General features: G+C 32.5%; 1 long non-coding RNA gene across 1 annotated transcript in view; it reads left to right on the forward strand.

The window, feature by feature from the left end:
• The window catches only part of LOC141542455 (uncharacterized), a 24,590-nt gene extending 9,944 nt beyond the window's left edge, over positions 1–14,646 (forward strand). The window contains exons 2-3 of the long non-coding RNA XR_012482163.1: positions 12,699–12,802; positions 14,570–14,646. This is a non-coding gene — a long non-coding RNA (uncharacterized LOC141542455). The remainder of the gene's footprint in view (positions 1–12,698; positions 12,803–14,569) is intronic.
• Positions 14,647–14,864: the final 218 nt, after the last annotated feature.

Here is a 14,864-nt window from a genome sequence, read left to right on the forward strand (position 1 = left end):
TGTTCATTCTTCTTGGCTGTACTTCATTTCATCTCTCAACTTAGAGAACATATTATTTTAGGTATGCTTTATATTTAAGGAAATTGAGGTGAGAATGAATATTTGTGCATCTGTTGAATTTCATTGCATATCCTAACTTTACATTAGAATAATGAGGTTTTAAATCATAATGAAACTTTATAAATCATGCAGTCAAATCCCTGATTTTTAGAAAAGAGGAAAATACGACCAAAAGAAGTTAACTATCTTGCTTAGGATAATACAAGTAGATTGTTAACAACTTAATTATAAGAAAGAAGTGCTGTTATTAATAGATATTAATAGAATATTATAGACTTGTACCATAAGCATTTAGGAAAAAATGGAAGCATCATGTAGAAAAGATGGTGTGTTTATGTATATTGATGTCTTCTAAGAAAGATTACTGTATGTTGAGAATGTTTATTTGTTAGATTTAGCAATTTGCAGATTGCAGATCACCATTTTTAGAATCATCAACTCAAGATCAGCTTATTTCTAGGATCAGAGTCTTCCATGTCATATACTTATCTTAAATTTAAATCTAAGAATTATTGGCATAGGGATTTTCCATTCAATATTAATTTTTATAATGGCTTAAGTAGGAGCAAGACAGACAGGATCCCAAATCATATAGAATTTTACAGATTATATAAACACCTGTTAGTAAATGATGATCAACTGTTCAGCCATTTGTATACACTAAATCATTGGTCCTATTTTGATATAGCATAGTTCAATACATTCTCAATGAAGCATCAAGTTCAAATGATCTTCAAACAGTAGAAGATGACAAACCCATTTTAGGTTGCTAAAGAAAAAGACTGGGAAGAAGCTGACTGATACAAGAAGATCTAGCTTTCATTGTTGCTATTATTCAATCATTTAGTAGTGTCTGACTTTTCTTTTTTTTTTTTCTTTTTTATTAAGCATTTTTAAAAATTAATTTTTATAATTATAACATTTTCTTTAGCAGTACATATGCATAGGTAATTTTTTTTTTTTTAACAACATTATCCCTTGTACTCCCTTCTGTTCCGAGTTTTTCCCCTCCTTCCTTCCACCCCCTCCCCTGGATGACAGGCATTCCCATACATATTAATTATCTTATAGTATATCTTAAGTACAATATATATGTGCAGAACCGAATTTTGTTGTTGTTGTTGTTGCAAAGGAAGGATTGTATTCACAAGGTAAAAATAATCTGGTAAGAGAAACAAAACAAAAACAAAAACAAAAACAAAAACAAAAAAACAATGCTCATAGTTTACACTCATTTCCCAGTGTTCCTTTTCTGGATGTAGCTGATTCTGTCCATCATTGATCAACTGGAATTGGATTAGCTCTTCTCTATGTTGAAGATATCTACTTCCATCAGAATACATCCTCATACAGTATCATTGTTGAAGTGTATAATGATCTTCTGGTTCTGCTCATTTCACTCAGCATCAGTTGATTTAAGTCTCTCCAGGCCTCTCTGTATTCCTCCTGTTGGTCATTTCTAACAGGACAATAACATTCCATAACATTCATATACCATAATCTACCCAACCATTCTCCAATTGATGGACATCCATTCATTTTCCAGCTTCTAGCCACTATGAAAAGGGCTGCCACAAACATTTTGGCACTTACAGGTCCCTTTCCCTTCTTTAGTATTTCCTTGGGATATAAGCCCAGTAGTAGTACGGCTGGGTCAAAGGGTATGCACATTTTGATAACTTTTTGGGCATAATTCCAGATTGCTCTCCAGAATGGCTGGATTCTTTCACAACTCCACCAGCAATGTATTAGTGTCCCAGTTTTCCCACAGCCCCTCCAACATTCATTTTTATTTGTTCCTGTCATCTTAGCCAATCTGACAGGTGTGTAATGATACCTCAGAGTTGTCTTAATTTGCATTTCTCTGATCAATAGTGATTTGGAACACTCTTTCATATGAGTGGAAATACTTTTAATTTCTTCATCTGAAAATTGTCTGTTCATATCATTTGACCATTTATCAATTGGAGAATGGCTTGATTTCTTATAAATTAAAGTAAGTTCTCTGTATATTTTGGAGATGAGGCCTTTATCAGAACCTTTAACTGTAAAAATGTTTTCCCAATTTGTTACTTCCCTTCTAATCTTGTTTGCATTAGTTTTGTTTGTGCAGAAACTTTTTAATTTGGTGTAATCAAAATGTTCTATTTTGTGATCAATAATGGTCTCTAGTTCTCCCTTGGACACAAACTCCTTCCTCCTCCACAAGTCTGAGAGGTAAACCATCCCATGTTTATTTATTTATGATTTCGTTCTTTATGCCTAAATTTTGGACCCATTTTGATCTTATCTTAGTATGTGGTGTTAAATGTGTGTCCATGCCTAGTTTCTGCCATACTAATTTCCAGTTTTCCCAGCAGTTTTTGTCAAATAATGAATTCTTATCCCAAAATTTGGGATCTTTGGGTTTTTCAAACACTAGATTGCTATTTTTATTCACTATCTTGCCCTGTGAACCTAACCTATGCCACTGATCAACTAGTCTATTTCTTAGCCAATACCAAGTGGTTTTGGTGACTCTTGCTTTATAATACAGTTCTAGATCAGGTACAGCTAGACCACCTTCACTTAATTTTTTTTTCATTACTTCCCTTGAAATTCTTGACCTTTTGTTGTTCCATATGAATTCTGTTGTTATTTTTTCTAGGTCATTAAATAGTTTCTTGGGAGTCTGATTGGTATAGCACTAAATAAATAGATTAGTTTAGGGAGTATTGTCATCTTAATTATATTCGCTCGGCCTATCCAAGAGTACTGAATGTCTTTCCAATTATTTAAATCTGGCTTTATTTTTGTGGCAAGTGTTTTGTAATTTTGCTCATATAATTCCTGACTCTCCTTTGGTAGATATATTCCCAAATATTTTATACTATCGACCATTACTTTGAATGGAATTTCTCTTTGTATCTCTTGCTGTTGGATTGTGTTGGTAATGTATAAAAATGCTGAGGATTTATGTGGATTTATTTTGTATCCTGCCACTTTGCTAAAATTCTGAATTATTTCTAATAGCTTTTTAGCAGAGTCTTTGGGGTTCTCTAAGTATACCATCATGTCATCTGCGAAAAGTGATAATTGGATTTCCTCATTTCCTATTCTAATTCCTTGAATCTCTTTCTCGGCTCTTATTGCCAAGGCTAGAGTTTCTAGTACTATATTGAATAGTAATGGTGATAGTGGGCAACCTTGTTTCACTCCTGATCTTACAGGGAAAGGTTCTAGTTTATCGCCATTACATATGATATTTACTGAAGGTTTTAAATATATGCTTGTTATTATTTTAAGGAATAGTTCATTTATTCCTATACTCTCAAGCGTTTTTAGTAGGAATGGATGTTGGATTTTATCAAATGCTTTTTCTGCATCTATTGAGATGATCATATGGTTTTTATTAATTTGATTATTAATATGGTCAATTATATTAATAGTTTTCCTAATATTAAACCAGCCCTGCATTCCTGGTATAAATCCCACTTGGTCATAGTGTATTATCCTGGGGATGATTTTCTGAAGTCTATTTGCTAATATCTTATTTAAGATTTTAGCATCAATATTCATTAAGGAAATTGGTCTATAGTTTTCTTTCTCAGTTTTTGATCTACCTGGTTTAGGTATCAGTACCATGTCTGTGTCATAAAAGGAATTTGGTAGAACTCCTTCAATCCCTATTTTTTCAAATAGTTTACATAGCATTGGAGTTACTTGTTCTTTAAATGTTTGGTAGAAGTGTCTGACTTTTTATAACTACATGGACCATAACCCACTAAATCCTTTTATCCTCTACTATCTCCTGAAATACTGAAGTCCCAAGTTCATGTCTATTGCTTCCATGACACTATCTATCCATTTTAACTTCTGCTGCACCCTTTTTCTTTTGCCTTAAATTTTTTGTAACATCAGAGTCTTTTTCAATGAGTCCTATCTTTACATCATGTAAAGCATTTAAGCTTCAGCTTCAGTATTTGATCTTAAAGTGACTAGCCTGAACTAATTTCTTTAAATATTGATTGATTTGATCTCTTTTCTGTCTAAGGGTCTTTCAAAAGTCTTCTCCAGCATCACAATTCAAAGGTGTCGATTCTGAAGCACTCAGCTTTCCACATAGTCTAACTTTCACAGCCATACAGTGCTACTAGAAAAATCATAGCTTTGACTAAATGGACCTTCATCAGCAAACTGATGTCTCTGCTTTTTCGTATTCTATCCAGATTTGTCCACAGCTTTCCTTCCAAGAAATAAGTCTCTTTTGATTTTATGTCTGCATTCATCTTTTTTAGTCACTTTGAGCCAGAGAATATAAAATCTGATATTGCTTCCATTTCTTCTACTATTTGCCAGAAAGTGATGGGATCAGTTGCCATGATCTTAGTTGTTGTTTTTCCTCCTCAAAAACCAGCCTGCTTTTCTGTAAATTTTGGATTCACATATTGCTGAAGTTGAGCTTGCAGAATCTTAAGTAAAACTTGACCCGTGTATGAAATGAGTGCAATTGTTAAGTAATTTGACCATTCTTTGGCATTGTCCTTCTTTAGGATTAGGATGTAAACTAATCTTTTCTAATACAGTGATCATTGTTGAGTTTTCCAAATTTATTGGCACATTTAGCATAGCACAGTAATAACATTATCTTTTTTTTTTTTTTCCCGAATTTATTTATTTATTTATTTTTTTAAATTCATTTTTCCAAATTATCCCCTCCCTCCCTCCACTCCCTCCCCCCGATGGCAGGTAATCCCATACATTTTACATGTGTTACAATATAACCTAGATATAAAATATGTGTGTAAATACCTTTTTCTTGTTGCACATTAATTATTAGCTTCCGAAGGTATAAGTAACCTGGGTACATAGACAGTAGTGCTAACAATTTACATTCGCTTCCCAGTGTTCCTTCTCTGGGTATAGTTATTTCTGTCCATCATTGATCAACTGGAAGTGAGTTGGATCTTCTTTAATAACATTATCTTTTAATATTTTAAATATCTAAGTTGGAATTCTGTCACCTTCACTATCCCTTATTGTTAGCAATGGTTTCTAACATCAATTGGGAATGGCTGAATAAATTATGGCATATGAATGCTATGGAATGTTATTGTTCTATAAGAAATGATCAGCAGGAGGATTTTAGAAAGGCCTAGAGAGACTTACATGAAGCAATGTTAAGTGAAGTGAGTAGAACCAAGAAACCATTGTACATAGCAACAAGATTATGTGATGATTAATTCTAATGGACATGATTCTTTTCAACAATGAGATGATTCAGGCCAATAGACTCGCAATGGAAAGAGCCATTTGCACCCAGAGAAAGGATTGTGGGAATTGAATGTGGATCACAGCCTAGTTTTTTCACCTTTTTTTTTGTTCTTTGCTTGCTTTTTGTTTTTTATTTCTTTGGGTTTTTTTTCCCGTTTTGATCTGATTTTTCTTGTGTAGCATTAGAGTTATGGAAATATGTATAGAAGAAGTGCACATGTTTAATATATACTGGATTATTTGCTATCTAGGGAAAGGGTGTGGGAAGGGAGGGAGAAAAGTTTAGAATGCAAGGCTTTGCAAGGGTAAATGTTGAAAATTATCTTTGCATATATTTTAAAAATTAAAAGCTATTATTTAAAATAAAAGAAATAGAGCAGCCCTCATAGTCAATAAAATGATGAGAAAAGTAGTATTAGGGGTAGAATCTCAAAAATGACAGAATGATAATTGTTTGTTAAGATTCAGCATCACAATAATACAAATCTATGCTCTAACCATTGATGCTGAAGAGGCCAAAGATTATATTTTAGAAATGAGGCCTTTATCAGAATCCTTGGGAGTATAGATTTTTTTCCTCCAGTTTTCTGCTTCCCTTACAATCTTGTCTGCATTGGTTTAGTTTGTATAAAACCTTTTTAATTGAATATAATCAAATTATCCATTTTGCGTTTCATAATATGAAATGATTCTATGTGAATCTAATGTGAAAGAATGATTCTTTGGCCTTAAATAAATCTCTCCCCCCTTCACAGATCTGAGAGGTAGATTATCCTTTCTTAACTTAATCCTTTGTATCACTTAATATAATCTAAATTTTCTATTTTGTGATCAATAATGATCTCTAGTTCTTCTTTGGTCACAAATTCCTTCTTCCACCACAGATCTGAGAGGTAAACTATCCTATGTTCTTGAAATTTGTTTATAACATTACTCTTTATGTTTAAATCATGAATCCATTTTGACCTTATATTGGTATAGAATATTAGATGTTGGTCAATTCCTAATTTATGCCATACTATTTTACAATTTTCCCAGCAAAGCCCAACAAAAGTTGGGATCTTTGGGCTTATCAAATACTAGATTACTATAGTTATTGACTATTATGTTTTATGGACCTAACCTAATCCTCTCATCAATCACTCTATTTCTTAGCCAATACTAAATGGTTTTGGTGACTGCTGCTTTATAATATAGTTTTATATCTGGTACAGATAGGGCACCTTCATTTGCATTTTTTTCATTATTTCCCTTGAAATTCTTGACCTTTTGTTCTTCCAGATGAACTTTGTTATTGTTTTTTTCTAGCTCTATAAAAGTAGTTTCTTGGCAGTTTGATTGGTATGACACTACTCTATTTCTTCTAAGGAATTCTTGCTCATAGTAGTACATATTATGTTCACATGAATTAAACCTTTCCATTTAAGTTCACCAACAGCCAAGAGGTTGAGCTTTAATCTTTCCATCTCCTATTTGACTACATCTAACTTATTTTGGTTCACAGATCTTACATTTCAGATTTCAACACAATATTGATCTTTACAGCATCATCAGATTTTCTTTTTCTCAATAGACACAGCTGTAGCTCATTCCCTTTGGCTTTGGGCCAGCTACTTCACTAGTACTGGAGTTACTTGTAGTTTTTCTCTGCTCTACCTCAATTATGTTCTTATCCTTAGCTTATACACTTTAGGAAATTTTTCCTTAGGTGAGATCTAGGACTCTCTCTCTCTCGGTTGAGTTGTCTTACCTCTTTTCCAATGAAAGATTTTCTGCAATATGTACTGCCTGGTATATGTTCTTGTGTGTGTATGTGTGTGTGTGTGTGTGTGTGTGTGTGTGTGTGTGTATGCGTGTGTGTGTATGCACACACAAATTATGCAAGCCTGTATATATAACTACTCTGATTTTGTTTTGCTATCAAATTGGACAAGTGGGTTTCTTGATAATCCCTATATGTGCTTAATATGAAATTGGATTTGGTGGAAAAGAAATGAAATCTTGGATATACAACTTAGGATCTTCCTATTTTCCCCCAATTAATGAAACAGAGGTAAGAAATTAGCTTGAACATTATTATTTCATTTGATCTTCAAAATAATCTTGAGAGATAGATGTTATTATTACATATTATATTTTATAGATGAGGAAACAGGCAGAATCATTAAGTTATTTCACCTTGGGTTGTTCTTTATTCTATATTCTATATGATCTATATGATCAAAGTTACAAAACAACTGCTTATCTTTTTTCTTAGAGAATTTTTATCGCTAGAAGTTCTTTATAGCAATGATTTTATTTAAACTAACTCACTGCTATTTTTCAAGGTAGAATCAATATATAGCTTTATGGAAATAAGTAATATTGGAGCTAGAAAAGACCTGAGAGTCATTTTCTAATCTTTTCATTTTAGGCAAAGAAAGTTTTAGTGTATCAGTGTTTGTGTGTATATATGTGCACATGTGTATGTCCATGGGTATAGCTGCATGAGAAACTAAAGTCCAAATTTAGCATTATGTAAAAAAGGAATGAGTATCAGATTAAATTACTTTCATATGTCTATTATCAATTATAAGCTTTTATTTGATAGAACTAAAAATCCCTTTTCTTTTTTTAAATTATAGCTTTTTATTGACAAAACATGTGCATGGGTAATTTTTCAACATTGACCCTTGCAAAAACTTCTGTTCCAACTTTTCCTCTCCTTCCCTCCACCCCCTCCTCTAGATGGCAGGTAGTCCCATACATATTAAATATGTTAAGGTATATGTTAAATACAATATATGTATACATATTTATACAGTTATCTGGTTACACAAGGAAAATCGGGTTTAGAAAGAAGGTAAAAATAACTTGGGAAGAAAAACAAAAATGTAAGCAAACAATAACAGAAAGAATGTAAATGGTATGTTGTGGTCCACCCTCATTTCCCAGTGTTCTTTCGCTGTGTGTAGCTGATTCTGTTCATTACTGATCAGTTGGAACTGATTTGAATCCTCTCATTGTTGAAAAGAACTATTTCCATCAGAATTGATTCTCATATAATATTGTTGTTGATGTGTATAATGATCTCCTGGTTCTAAAAATCCATTTTCTTTACTAAAATCATTACTACCTCTCAGAGATAATAAATTTACATTTTGCAAATGCATATGTATTTTATATCTTTTGTTGTAGGAAACTCATTACAAATGTGTGTAACAACTTGTTTAGCCATTCCCCAACTGATGGGCATCTCCTCAATTTCCATGCTGTAAAAGTCAAATGAAAATTTAAAACTACTTTATGATAATTATTAAGGCCATTTGGATTAAAAAATCCCACATTAAACAGCTGCTTAGTGATCTAACTAAAATGAATTTATTTCACTAGTTCTTGGTAGATGACAATGAGATAACAGTTTCAGATAAACAATTGTGATATAGAACAAAGCTTCCATAGTCATGACTTGATGTAGCCTGTGTTTCATTTCACTGTTATGAGATCATGCCATTTCAGATTCCCTAAAACAATATTTATTAAATTTGGAGGAACAGAGGTGTGTTGTTTCATCATTTTCAGTCATGCCTAATTCTTTGTGAATACTTTTTGTGTTTTTCTTGTCAAATATACTGGAGTAGTTAGCCATTTTCTTCTCCAACGCATTTTACAGATAAAGAAACTAAAACAAGCAGGATTAAGTTACTTGTTCAAGGTCACATAACTAGAAAGTATCTGATGCTGGATTTGAATTCAGATCTACTCCCAGCTCTCTATTCATTACACCACCTCACTGCTCAACTGAGAAAAATTGGTAGCCTACATATGATTTTTGTACATATGTATATGTGAACTTACATACACATGTGTTTGTGCATTTGTGTATGATGATGTTTAAAACTATCTTATACAATTATGTGTAAACTATCGTTTCCCAATTTTTATAAAGGCTTTACTAGATCTTATCACCTCCTCAAGCTACCAGGTCTACTTTTTTTTCTCAATCAAAATCCTTAAAGAACTACCTCCTCTTTCCTCATTCACACCTTAATCTTTTCTAATTTGACTTGTCAGTCATTGGTGACCATGCTCTTTTACTAGAGAAAATCTCTGGATTTTCATAACAGTACTGTCTCTTTGTATTTCCCCTATTTATCTGATTGCTCTTTTCTCAATCTAATTTGTCAGTTCATCAGTAATGCCCCATAAATGTAAGTATTCTCTGGGGTTCTACCTTTTCTCCCTTTGTAGACTTTCTCTTGGTAACCTCATCAGATCCCTTGGGTTTAACTATCATCTCTAAATAGATGATTCATAGATCTATCCAATGAATACTAGTCTCTCCCCTGAGAAAGTCACATCACCAGTTGCCTAAAACACATTTCAAACTAGATGTCCTAGAAACATCTCATCTCAACATATCCAAAGCAATATTCATTATCTTTTCTCCAAAACCTCCTCTTTGGAACTTCCCTATTTCTGTCAAGGTAGCATCATCCTTCAAGGCTCCTGGGTTTATAACCTCATCATTATCTTGACTACTCTCTCCCTCACCCCACACATATCCAATCATTTGTCAGATCATTTGTTTCTACTTCCATAGCATCTCTTGCATATAATTTCTTATCTTTGCATTCACATAGCCACCACCTTACTACCTGACCTCATTGCCTGAATAATTTCAATAGTCTCCTAGTTTCCCTTTCTTAAACTGTCTCTGCACTGCCATTCATCTTCTACAATGATGCTATAGTAACTTTGCTTTAATACCAGATCTAGCCAAATTAACTCCCCTTCTATTTCAACTCCATGACTTCTGTTGTTGCTAAGATAAAATACAAGCTCCCCTGTTCAGCTTTTAAAGCCCTATACATGATCCTTTCTAGCCTTGTCTTCCTAATACATTCTTTGTTTAAACTAAAAGGCCTTCTCTCTGTTCTTCACTCATGATACTCCATATAGCATCTCTGTACTCTTGAAATGGTCATTCATGTATTAAAAATATCAACTTCAACTTCAAAGAATCCTTCTCTCCCTTCAAAAGGCAAGTCTTTTTTACATGATGTCTTCCCTGATTCACAACTGCTAATACTGTCCTCACCAAATTTGTATCTAATTGCTTTGTATTTGTTCATTTTCTATTTTATGGTATATGTGTGTATGTTATCTCCCCCATTACAGTGTAAGATCTTTGTGAATAGACACCTGGCACAGTACCTGGCACAAAGTAGGAACTTAATAAATTACTTATTGATTGATACAAGGATCCATTATTTTTACAATCCACTTCCTAGTCGATGACAGATTTTCTTATACATTGTTGCTCTTCAGTTGTTTTCAGGTGTGGCAAGTTTAACTGGGTTAAAATCCTACCTTTGATACACACTGATTATGTTATTCTGGGCTAATCCTTCAGTTTCCCAGTGTTCTAGTCAACCTCTAAACATTATAAATTGCAGAGAAAGTCGTACCTAGCACTTGCAGATAAAGTTTCCTTACTTAGAAATTCTCTTATCAATAAAATTATAGGTTTAGTACACATCTACAATCACAAATATATGCATATATAAACTCATGTACATATATATATATGTATATGTATGTATATATATATATATATATATATATATATATACACACCTTTATGTCCAGATTGAGACTTTTAAAAACTCAGCTGGTTTATTCTCCACTTGATATATAATATATGACATACTACTTTTGTTTGAATTTTTGGTGAAATTAAAAAAAAAAAAAACCTCAACCTTTTTCATTTAACCTAAGAGAATTTGCTACTCAATACATATTTCTGACAACAGCTGGCAATGTTGAATGGACAGTTTATTTGTAAATTAAATGATTTGGCTTCCTTCATGCCCTTGAGAGCCAGCTGATTTATCAGTTAATAAAATAATCATACAACCAGACTGGTACTTCCAATTTATTTTTAAAAGGAATAACATCACATTTTTGACATATATAAATTTAAATGTAATATAAGAGAAAATATTGTTAGTAACTGCTGATATGTACACACATACATATGAGTATATTATATATAATATATATACATACATACATACATACATACATGCACATGCATGTACAGGAATTGAGCACTATGGATATATTTCCTTGCTTTGTTGTCACAATTTATATAAGAATGACATTCAACAAAGTCTTGGAGAATTCTAGGTAAATTATATAATTACATTGTAGATAGTAAATCAAAATAAATTAGAAGTGGTCCTTATCTTTGTACAATATTTCTTAGAATAAAAATAGGGCTTAAAAGTTATTAATTGAATAAACTAGTGATTGATTTAATCAATTGGTACAATACAGAACAAGTACAATTTCACAGGTTTAACACAGCTGAAGACAGAAAACAAATTGTCATATGGTTATGAGCATCAATATATTAACATGTCAACTGGTTCCACTTAATTTCAACTCTATTCCACCTCTCTTTCAAGACATTTATTTTGCACAATTAATTTGAAAGGATAAAAAGGGGTCCCTTGCCTCCTATTTGACTATCAGTGAGTTGAGTTTCCATCTCTGCTTTTTCCTTAATACCCTATATGACTTCATGGGATCATTAAAGCTAGAAGAGAACTTATAGATTAACCCAGCTGCATAAGTATTGTAGGAAGATTAATCAGGCATCAGGGGTCAGGATAGATTGGAGAAACACAATGTCTAAAGCAAAGAAACTAGTTAGACATCCATTATAAAAGTCCAGATGTTATGTGTTGTGGGCCTGAACGAGGGAAGAAGCATGGGGATAGAAAGGAAGGGACAAGTACAAGATCATGTAAAGAATCTTCAGTCAGGATATTGACCTGATTGTTTTATGAAGAAAATATTGAGTAATTCAGGTTTGGACTTTAAGTCAGGGACCAGATATGTTGGTGGTATATGGATCAGCAGTAGGATATCTGAAATAACAGGGTAGGTACAAAGGACAAAACTTTTGAAATCTGGTAATAAAGTAGAAATGTTGTCACTATCCTTCTGGGAAGAAGGAATATACAATACAATTGTAAAGGTCACCCTATGTGAGCTGTTTGTTTCCTGTCTGATCTATTCTTGCATAATGTATAAATTTATAAAAGTGAAGAAACATGTTCATCTTAAATAGAAGAGTTAGGATAGCTTTTATCATATAGATAAAATATCTTTGTTAACCAAACATTTTAATATCTATGAAAGCTCTTTGTAAATGATAAAATGCTAACCAAAAGGAAGATATTTTAATGATTCTATTATTCTTCTTATTGGTAAAGATTTCTGTGATGTAGGTGGTTGTTTCTATGTGGGCACTGAAATCTAGGGTTTCACAAATTTGGCACCTTGAATCACTATTTTATGAACTAGAATAGGCTTACATGCTCTTTTATTTGCAGCCTTTAAGAAGATATGGGAAGAGAAACAGACAAAAGAGTCAGAGAGAGAAAAGGGGATTGATGATCATCTCATCCACCAACTGGAATTTTCTCAATATTAAATGGTAAATATTGCATCATAATTTGATTCCTTATACAAATAATCCTGATGGACTATCTCATGCTATATAAAAAATTCTCTTTAGAGAAATTAAAATGGCCACCAATTTCTTTCATTTTTTTATCTCTAATTCTTCAAACCACAATACACCTATGGTCACTGTAGTAGTGCTGATTAAGATAGAGACCAGCAGAAAATATATTCAAGTTTTATTTCAACCAGCCCAGCTACGTGACCAGAAGAACCTTATTTAATTAGTAATAATATTCAGCCTTTGTATGAATTCTGTAATTCAAAAACCTCTACATTTGTTGAGGAAAGAGATTAGGAGTGAAAATGTTTTTAAAAAAGGATTTTATGTCTTCTTTCTTCAAAGTATAAAAGGAAGCCATATTTAGAATAGTCTTTTAATTTGTAATCTTTTAATAGATGAGATCAAAGAACATAATGGGTTTTGTTTTTTTTTTTTAAAGAAAATGTGATTACTAAGCTTAAGTGCACGGTATATTAAATGAAAATTCTGATCATAAAGAAAGGTAATATCTACTCAAAAGTATAATTTCTGTACTTTTGAAATCATCTCAGCAAGAATTATCTACCCCTATCAAATTGTAGCACTTGTCAAAATCAACTGTAAAGCATCTCAAGTGCTCTTCTGAATCAACAAAACAGATGTATCGCGATGTGAGATTTCAAGGAGATGGAAAGAAAAGTGAACCAGATGCCAGTCATTGCCCTCAATCTCTTGAACCCAACACTTAACACAGTAGACACTGCAAGTCTTTGGGACAAGACTTATCAAGGAGAAAATGCAAAGTTGACTCTTAATAACATTTGTAAAACCAAATGAAAATTATTTTGTGGGCTTTGCTAGTAGTCTTTTATCACTTCAGCTTATTCACAAATAAGAACATCAAAGTAACCAGACATCAAGCAAATAAATAATGCCTCCCCTCTAGTATTTTTTAAAATTTACTAGTAGTTTAAATTTTCTAACAAAATTTAGAAAATAGGATTATAAAAATCCAAAGCAAAAAGGATAAAGTACTTTAATATAACAGGAATTTATTTTTCTTTAGTTAAATTCTTTTTTCCACCTAATCTGCCATTTGCTTATTTTGCATGACTCTCATGTTTTGTTTGTCCTCTCTGCTCTGGTTAGGTCTCAGTCACTATGCTCTGCTTAGAATCATAATTATCAATTGATATTTATTAAGCATGAATAAGCATTAGCACTCTCTGGCATTCAAAATTAGTATTCTGCAACATCTAAAGATTCTAGGACTTTATCTACATACACCACAGCTAAAAAAGAATATGGCATTAAGAAAGTAATTTAAATACTCATAAAATTCCTTTGGAAACATCATAGTATCAAAGATTTAGAACTGGGAGGGATCTGAGAGGCTACTGATTCCAACCCCCTTCTCGTACAGATGAGAAAATTGAGGCATAGAAAGGTTAACATGATTTCCGCAGAGTTACATAGCTATTAAGTATCTGGTTTGGTTTTTGAATCCAGATCTTTCAGAAGCCACCTTCACTGTCTCTTTCCTCATACTATTCTACCTCAAATAAATACAAAAGTGTTGTCAATCAATTAGAAAAGAAATCTCTGGTTCAGTGTTTTAATTCTGGGAGTAAGATTGAGATTACACAGAAATATTAAAAATGGATTATTTCCTCCTTTTCTTTGGCTTTCTGATTATTTATTTTGACTGACATCAACCATAGTTTGACAGTCTCAACATTGACACATTTGAATTTCTAGTCCCTTTGGCTCATTTAAAGAATACAGAGAACAATAAAGATGACAAAAAGGAGTGTTGAAGAAGGAAATAGAAGGACTTGAAGATAGGAACATACTTACTAAAAGATATAAACTTCCAGGAGAAGATTCCAACTCATTTCCATTGTGCAGAAAAAGTCATGTGAAGAAACTAAAAGATAGTCCTTCCATCACTATTATTTATTTTCAGTGTTGTAGTGCTCAAATTGTCCAAAGAATCAACTTCTACTGGAACCACAATAAATACTCCCTAACTACAGAGAGTTGAGCAAAAATA

Source organism: Sminthopsis crassicaudata, chromosome 5 (assembly GCF_048593235.1).
Source record: "Sminthopsis crassicaudata isolate SCR6 chromosome 5, ASM4859323v1, whole genome shotgun sequence".
NCBI lineage: Eukaryota > Metazoa > Chordata > Mammalia > Dasyuromorphia > Dasyuridae > Sminthopsis > Sminthopsis crassicaudata.